The sequence below is a fragment of the Aotus nancymaae genome, unplaced genomic scaffold (assembly GCF_030222135.1).
Source record: "Aotus nancymaae isolate 86718 unplaced genomic scaffold, 86718_ANA_hifiasm-v0.15.2.pri h1tg000083l, whole genome shotgun sequence".
Lineage (NCBI taxonomy): Eukaryota > Metazoa > Chordata > Mammalia > Primates > Aotidae > Aotus > Aotus nancymaae.
Window position 1 is genome coordinate 1,037,942 of NW_026988498.1, and position 9,748 is coordinate 1,047,689.

The following is a 9,748-nucleotide window of genomic DNA, read 5'->3' on the forward strand; positions in this document are numbered from 1 at the left end:
ACATCTTAGAATCAATAATTTGTGATTGTTATTATCTACGATTCCTCTTATCATCTGGTTTATTTTTTCTTAAAATTTACTAATTCACCCTGTAGATTTCACATTAAATGATTTGAATTAATTTTATGTATATGGTTACAAACTTTTGGGTGATATTTTAAAAATATTCAATCAATAGATAATTCACGCCTGCCATGTGGATTAACCTCCAGGCATCTCAGTAACAAGAGTCAAGGATTTCTGCTGCATGTGGTTTAGAGACTTGGGTTACTCACTTGTTTTTCAGATCCCAGGGTGATTCTACACTTGTTTCCTGGGGCCACATGTGTTTCAAGCAGTCAACCAAAAAAGGAAAAAAAATCAAATAAAGTTTGTCACCTGTGACGCTGTATCTATGAACATGGGTATGGAAAAACACCACCATTTTTATTGTTGCTTCCAGAGTCAACAGAAAACCTTACCATCACTTTAACACACTAATTTAGCAGTAGAAAACCCTTCCTCAGCATGTGAAATTGTTGCATCAACTATGTCCTTTTGCCACTAAATTAGAAGGCAGATTGTAGACTCTTCCATTTGACAATTTCCAAAAGAATTCATATCTTTACATATTAATAGTCTGAGTTTTTAACATTATGACCAAAGTGTAACAGCAGGAGAGCCACTAAGGCATGATGGCATGGAGCAGGAATTCAGAGTCGGCCCTGGGAAGCACAGATGCATTGAAGTCAGGCTGAGCCACGCTGAAGCAACAATCATCCAACACTTGCCTTAGGAATAAGGGGAAATTATTATGATGCAGAAAGTATTATTCCTAACGATTATATCTTCACAGTGGCTAAGCTGTTAAAGGATATTGCAGATGGTATCATTTTGCCTAAATTTCACAAATATAAATACATTTCAACCTATTTTTGAGAGTAATTCATTGTGTTAGTATAATGCTAAAATTTAACTGGCATTAAAATGGAGCTAAGCTACAGAATAAAATGTGAGACTCTACACACACACACACACACACAATGAACACACACCACACACACATACATATACTACACACACACTACACACACAACACACACACACTACACACATTACACACATTACACATGCTACACACACACCACACACTACACACACACAAACTACACACACACACACGTGCACACATATGTCTTCTCGAAGTAAGAGTTTAAAGGTCAAAACATACTTCCAAAATTCTGAGGTCAAACATTCTGGAATCAAAACGTAATTTTAAAACTGTGCCTTGACATTGAAACAAACTGTTTTACAGGTGTCAAAACGGGAACAACCATTTCAATATTTGAACAATAAGTCTATGACAGCCAAAACCTTGGAGTGGAAAGACTGAATTCTTGGATTTCATTTGCTCTTTGCCCTCAAAAAGCCACAAGCAGGAAAAAAAAGCAATGGAAATGTTTCCCGGTGCTATGAAAAGGGAGGCGTCTTGCTCATTTTAGGGCATTAAAAAAATCTTTCCACCGTTTTTATTTTTCTGTTTTCCTGCATCTTCGAGATCATTGAAGTAGGGTTTCTGTTTCCATCATTTTGAGACAAGCACTAACTGTACTGTCTTCTGTCCTCTGGCAGAGATAATGATCTGGGTTTCCTTAGTGATATTTTAAACACATTTTTTTCTGTCCTCCCATACAGAGTGCATACTTTTGGTGGAATTCCTGTAGTGTGGGAGACCAGCTTAGTTCCATTCACACACTCACACTCCCAGATGTGGCCCCCTGGTTTTATTCCTATCTCACTGTTTTAACAGTCAGACGTTTGTTCTTCAGGCTGCTCTCTGCAATATCCTAGTCAGACAACCGCAGGGAGCCTTTGTGCTTTTATTTATTTATTTGCCTGGTATGCTTCAGTGTTTTGGGGCTTTTCTTCCCTCTGAGGAAGTTAAACTCTGCAAAAGTTTGGCTCCAGAAAAAGGGAGCCAAACTGCCCTGTGATTACTTTAATTGTGTAAATAAGAGATGGCAGGTGGTGGGCAGGGCAGGTGGAAGAGAAAGAAATGGAAATCACCTGGCATCCAGGATTGTCACTTATCGTGCCCCTGTATTGAAAAACCACGAAATGAGACTGAAAAGTTGGGCATCAGAAAGAGGATTATGTTTATTTTCACCACCATTAAACTTTGCTGCTACAGGTTGGTTTAATTAACCTGCGAGACAAAGTGTTGAACCCTCTGAAAAGATAGAGGCTTTCAGAGGTGCCTTAGAGATGAGAAACACAATAATATTTATATTTCTTTTTGGCTGAGGAAGGTCACAGTGGTGACAGTTTCAGGAGGACACCTGTATTCTTCTCTTTTGTCAACAGGACTTGGAATATAAACAAAACATGCAGTCACTTCCCACCAGGATGTATCCTTCTGGACGTCAGCACATGTGCAAGATGACAATTTCAGGCAAGAATTTTTTCCTCTAATCTATGATTTAATCAGTTGGGTGTCTGAGAGTGGGTTAGAGAACATTTCTGAGGTTAAAGCTGGGATGTTTTTTAGTGTTGGCTGGAGGTGAGGGCAGGGGTCCAGGAGACTCAGGCAGCAGTTGCTCAGCTCAGCACCTAAGTGATCTGTGTTCTTAGGAGGAGTAACAGAAAGCTTAGGGGAAGATACGGCTCCAAAGAAGATGGGTGCTTAAAAATGAACACTGTAAATGTTACTCAGCATACAATTGAAGGAAAGGCATCATTCACAGGAAGTGATAACAATTCTTTATTATCTGGGCCCTGTCACTAAGGAAACATTCAGTGAGTAGAAGAAGTCAGTTCTCCTTGAGTTTAGGTGAGTTATGATGGCTCTGTGTTTGCTTTATTCACAGCAATTACACTTAAAAAATTTAAAGTCCTCAAGACTTGAAAAACATGTCCACATCCTTGAATTTGTTTTAGTTACATATGAGATCAATGTTATCCATCTTCATTTATCAGATAAAGAAACTGAAAACCATAGTCTGTCATAAAATAATCCCAATTCAGATCTTCAAGAATTCAAGTTTTATTGTCCTATTGTACTAGAGCTATTTTTGTAAAACACACAACTTTAATCTTTCAGACAGAATCATGAAAACATAAACATCACACACAACAGCATGACATGCAATGCAGTGTACTCTAGGATATATGCACTAGTGTCAGTTTTTAATCAAAAACAAGCTAAATTTGTTTTAAAAAAGTTTTTTTCCTGATCTGGAAAAGGAAATGCTTTTCTGACAAAAAACAAAGAAGATAAGGCAGAACTCAGACCTAAAGTGTCTGTAGGAGATTCTAATGTGAATGAATTTCACATGCTTTTAAAGCTACTTTCTTCTCCTTCTTATTCTATTTTTAATCATCTTAGCAGTCATTGTTTATTTTCTGGAGAGGAGTAGTTTTTATTTACATTGGAAAATCCATAGTTTTTACCTAGGTTGTCTTTCATTCTTGGTGAGGCACTAAGAAAAGGAGAAAAACAAAACTTTAGAAACAGAGCAGTGGTATAATTGATTGAATGTTACGTGAACTGTCAAGATCAGAACTTTCCCATACTATCTTAGGAATAAAAATATGTTCTGGTTAGTAATCCTCACCAAGTTTGGAAGGTTAGAGGTGACTCAGCCTCCATGAATGTGGTCTGGTCTTATTTTAAGAAGGGCCTCTGAGTCATGTGGAGTTGTGTCAAACTATGTGTTATGTTATGTTATTTTAAAAAGATAGCTTGTAGAGAGGAAATTGAACTATCTTTTTTCAAAAAACTCTGCCCTTTAATAGAATAAAAGGGCAAGTTATTTCCCACAAATCTCACTTACTCTATGTAAAGTACCCCAGGATGTATTTTTACCACAGATATATTCTTAAAGTAGTTTGGCATGACCTTACTTGGAGTACTTTAAATTTGAGACTTGAATTGTTTTTGCTAAATATTTATCCTTAGATGCAGTTGAATGCATTGCACATAACTGAATAAATTTACCATTGATCTATTATTATCTTGATTGTTCAGCTATTCAAATTGATAGCTACACAGATACATGTACTATTTTTGTCAATATTCGAAATGCATAATGTTAAGTGAACTTCAATTTTCTCAACTCAGAAAAGTAGCAGTAGAATAAATCTTGCCTACATTCCTGAGTTGCAATAACATATAATAAAATCCTTGGAAAAGTACATCAGCTAATGTTGGGATCATGATGGCTCAGGCTGACTGGTGATGCCATGGCTTGCAATCGAGTATGAAGTCTGCACTGTGGCTCGGCTGAGGGGAAGACGCATCCAGGTGGGTGAGCAGGTCTGCTACAGGAACTCACTGTTGCATTCTAATTTCCCTAAGTCTTTGGGGATGTTTCTCTATGGTATACCAAGAGCATTCTGACATTTTAACCTCATTTCTTTTAGGTCTCCTCTGGGTCCATGATTCAGCTAACCAATTGAGAAAATGACAGTGCTATTCCTAGCCCCTCAGGTTAAGACACTGAATCGATAAATCCCCATCAAAACATACAGCATGATACCGTTGTCTATTCTTTCCATCTTAATCCCACATCCCTAAGATACATTGCCACTCTTATTTCCCAGGTTTTGTTGCTATTAGTTGGCAGATCATGCAACTCTTCGGATGTGTATCATATCCCATCACAGGTTTGAGACTTAAGTCAACTCTGGGTCTAGAAGGAAGGAGGAGTGGGAGTAGAACTTAATGGAGATTAGCAGGGCTTTCAATGCAAGTGCAAATGGGTAACAGTGGGCATTAGAGATTCTTCAAGCAAAGAGAGACTGACGTCATCAGGCAGGGTTGCAGACTGCTTCTACTGGCCAAGAAGGCAAGGAAGGCTCCAGGTTTCCAGATTCATTAGAATTTACTCATATAGCCCGCCGGAGTCGCCCGGAGATCCCAATAAAGTCGGTACTGGTCACCACGAAAAAAAAAAAAAAAAAAAAAAAAAGAATTTACTCATATATTCCATTCCCAAACCTCAGAATCCCGCTCTTCCCAGTAAATGGCCTGAATTTAATAAAGGAGACTCTATGAGGTTTGGAATTCAATTTTGTCTATAATTCAGCCACCCACAAGATGAGACTTAACCTTGGTTCTCTGGCTACAGGACATAGGATTTCTTTCAGAACCAATCTATAAGCTTTCAGGATTCTTATATAGAAGTTGATCTTGGTATTTAAAGCCCTGAATTCATCATTTCCCTTCCCAACTTCTCCGGTGTAGTTAGAACTAGCAAACCAACCCAATTACGTTCCTCGTTTTCATTAAAATGGTCAAACTCAATATAAATTCTTGGTCACTCAGATGGGCACTTAATAAAAGGCATATAAAGGTGATAATTTGAGTTTCTTTTCTTTCTTTCTTTCTTTGTTTCTTTCCTTTCTTTCCTTTCTTTCTGTCTTTCTTTCCTTCTTTCTTTTCTTTCTTCCTTCCTACCTTTCAACCTTCTCTTTACCTGATGCTAGCAACTTCTTATCCCTCTTTTACCACTGAGGATAGGGTAATTAGTGGCTTTAAATCTAATCAGATCAGAAAACCAATTCCAAACACACACACACACACACACACACACACACACACACACACACAGAGAAACAACTCAAAAACTGTATCCTTAAGATTCCACCCCTCTGAAACCACCCTTAGTACCAAATTCTGTGTGAGTCAGGTTTAAACCAGAAATATAGCAACTCTACAAATTTGCCTTCAGGTATTTGACTTACACAACATTGGAAGCTGGTTAAAGCATCTCTGGAGAGCTACGTCTGTGTCTAATGCTGGACTTTGAAGTTCACAGACTAGACACCTGGGAAGAAAACATGGGTATAGAGTGGAGGAGGAAAGCTGAGCTGCATCCCAGAAGCACGAGCTGAAGCCCGAAGGGCAGACTGAGCCCATGTCAGTTCTCACTGCCTCCGCCTGTGCTTAGGTGGGTGCTCTGCACAGAACGGGACTCTTTGTGATGGAGCTAAACACACACACATCTAGCCCCGGAGTCAAATAAACTTCAAAAGGAGGCAGCTGCAAGTTCAGCTGGTGCCTCCCATCCGTATCTGCAGGTAAATGACAATGTATGTAAGATTATTTTTTTTTAAAGGCAGTCTGGGCAATACATTAAAACATCATCTCTTCAAAAATGTAAAAATTAGCTGAGTGTGGTGATGCATGTCTGCAGTCCCAGCTACTCAGGAGGCTGAGGTGGGAGGATGACTTGAGCCCAGGAGGCAGAGGCTGCAGTGAATTGAAATTGTACCACTGCACTCCAGCCTAGGCAACAGAGCAAGACCGTGTGTGTGTGTGTGTGTGTGTGTGTGTGTGTGTGTGTGTGTGTGTGATAAAGGAAAGGCCGCTCCTCCATTTCCCCAGGCTATATCTTCCACAACAGTGGCTAAAAACACTCGAAACATATAGGAAAGAGAATCCTTGGGAATGTAATTCATTCAAGCCCAGGTGAGACCTTACAAAGTATCACATCACTCTGCTTTTATTTTCCATTTTCTTTTGCAACTTTTTATCTTTCTTTGCCTTCCAAACTTTCCCACTGCAGTGCAGAGTATATTTTTGTTTTTCTTCACATTTATTTTTAGGATGCAGCTATAGGGAACTTTGATTAAATTTCTGAGGACTTTCTTCTAAGGTTTTCTAATTGCTTCAGCAAAACTGCTTAATGGCTATTTTTAAGTCCTCTAGAGGCATTCTTAAAAAGCAGCACACTGCCATCAAATTCCACTTGCTCTTCCACAAAGGTTTTCAGAATATTTCTTTACCATATCATCACTGTCCTCAACAACATCCTTGTCGAGTAAAACACGGCACACGTGGTGATGAGCCGCATGTGGAAGTTCCTCTACTGACCTTCTACGATGAATACAATTTCACTGTCAAGTAAGTAATGCAGGGGTCCTTGTCTGTTTCCTGCTCTGATCTCAGGGGTACTCACTCTGTGATGAGTAACATAAAAGGATGAGATGAATCATTGCACTAACACAATTTAGTTTTTAGTTTAATTTTGGATGTCAGTGCTTTACTGGCTTGGGATTGGGAGACCACAGAAATGATCAAATTTGAGGTTAGAGAAGCTCAGGCTTCCCGTTGAAGGTATGGGAGAAAAAGAAACCTAAGAAAGAAAGAAGCTGGACAAACACGGTTCCGTGTACCCTGGGTTTTCCTTTACACTGGGCCTGCTTTGAGGGTGAACACACACATGGGTAAAGCAAGGCAGAGGCCATAGAGCAACTGTCTAAATTATGATCAAATAAAAATGCAACATCGCTTATTCAGGACTGATGAGTAAATACAGTGGGTTCAGTATTGCTTCTCACTGCCAGCATTTTGATGAAGAAAGGATATTTAAAAATCTGCTTCTATGAAGTTACAGTTTCACACAGATTTATGTTGCCAACTTTCACTTGACGGAAACTTTGCAGACACAACGCAGAACACCTTCTCCACAAACAGATTAGTGTGACTTCAGTGTGTTTGTTTAGGGAAAGGCAAAAGAAAATAGTTTGAAAAAGTAACAAAAAAAAAAAAGAAGCCCCACACAGAAAGTCCCAAGCTAATTGTTCAGAAGATGATTTTGGGTGGCATGAAGAAGGTTTGGATAAAACATTTTAACTTTCAAGCGTTCAGCGCCTTCGTATTCTATGATGGAAATCTCTCTCCCTTACACTCATCAGCTCACTCTGACCTGGACCGTCCTCATTAATCAATGCACCCACATCTTCCCCACTTAGTGAGGTTCCCAAATTCTGCAAGTCACATTCAAAGAACATATCACATACAAAGAACAGAAGCTTATTTGTTAATTTAACGCTGATTCAAACTTCCCCTTAATACACAATCTGGAAATTAAGACTGCTCCTATGGGGGGATGGAGGCAGCAAACCACCTTGCCATGTATGTACCTATGCAACAACCCTGCATGATCTGCACATGTACCCCAGAACCCAAAGTACAATTAAAAAAAATAAAAGACTGATTCTAAATGTTAAAGCGTGTTCAGGAAACATTGTCTTATTCATCGACTCAGAATTTCTTCTGGGATCCTGAGCAACGAGGAGCCTGGGCCCCATGCACAGCGCCTTCTCCCGGTTCACACTCCTTGGGTGTTCCTGAAGATGTCCCTTGTCATTCTGGTTGCTGGACACCCTTGTGATCACTTTGAGAACTTCATGCTGAAGCCAGAAAGTTTTTTCAAGATAAAAATTGTTTTTACATGACTCCACCATTCTAAAATCCTTCCGTTTTTGTTTTCCTCTTTTTTTTTTTATTGAGACAGTCTCACTCTGTCACCCAGACTGGAGTGCAGTGGCACAATCTCAGCTCACTGCAACCTCCGCCTCCCAGGTTGAAGTGATTCTCCTGCCTCAGCCTCCCAAGTAGCTGGGATTACAGGTGCCAGAAACCATGCTTGGCTAATTTTTGCATTTTTAGGACAGACAGGGTTTCACCATGTTGTCCAGGCTGATCTCAAACACCTGACCTCAAGTGAACCACTGGCCTCAGCCTCTCAAAGTGCTGGGATTACATGCATGAGACACCATACCTGGCTGCCCCCTTGCCTTTTTAAAAGCAAAAGCTTACTTATGCCCTCTCCGTGGGCTACCTCTCGTCTTGTGTGGCTGTGCCCCTCTGCTGTCTTCTTGCTTTTCGTGTTTCAGAGACATTGGGTATGACAATGTGCCAATTTTTATCCTGCCGGAGACTTTTCTACCTAAGATCTCAGTCTCACTGCCGCATCCCCCAGAGTCCCTTTTTCTCTAGCTAATTGCTGCTCACCCTTCAAACCTGAGCTCGAATATCATTTCCTCAGGACACATACTCGTTGACTTTTGGTCCGACTCAGTCTTTCGTCTTCCTTGGCCCGTGCTGCTCTACTTCACTGCAGGAACTACATCTCAGTCTCTCAAAATCTGTGTAGCAGGTGCCAAAATTTCCTTCCTCTCGGAGGCCAAGTAATGTTCCATTGCCTGTGTACACCACATTGTGTTTATTCATTTATCTGTGGAGGGACCAAAGAACACCTGGGTTGCTTCCACTTCTTGGCTATTGTGATGAATTCTGCTATGAATATGGGTGTACAAATATCTCTTCAATATTCTCTTTTCACTTATTTCAGATATATATGCCCGTAAGAGGAATTGAGGAATTACATAACAATTTTATTTTTGACTCCTCGAGGAACCACCATACTGTTTCTCATAGTGACTACATCATCATCATCATCATTATTTTTGAGACAGAGTCTTGCTCTGTCACCAGGCTGGAGTGCAGTGGCATGATCTTGGCTCACTGCAGCCTCTGCCTCCCAGGTTCAAGCAATTCTCCCGCCTTAGCCTCACAAGTAGCTGGGACTACAGGTGTGCACCACCACACTTAGCTAATTTTTGTATTTTTAGTAGAGATGGGGTTTCACCATGTTGGCCAGGATGGTCTCCATCTATTGACCTTGTGATCCGCCTGTCTCTGCCTCCCAAAGTGCTGGGATTACAGGCGTGAGCCACCGCGCCCGGCCCTACATCATTATTTTATGTTCCCACAAACAGCACTCAAGCTTTCCAGTGGCTTCACACCTGGCCAGCTCATGTTTCTTTCTGTTTTATTTTCTGTTCTTGTTTTTAATAGTAGTCATCCTAATGCAAGCGAGGCAGTATCTCCTGCGGTGCTAATTTGCATTTCCCTAGTGATTAGTGATGTTGAACAAGTCTGCGTGTGTTTATTGCCATTTTATGCCTTCTTTAGGGA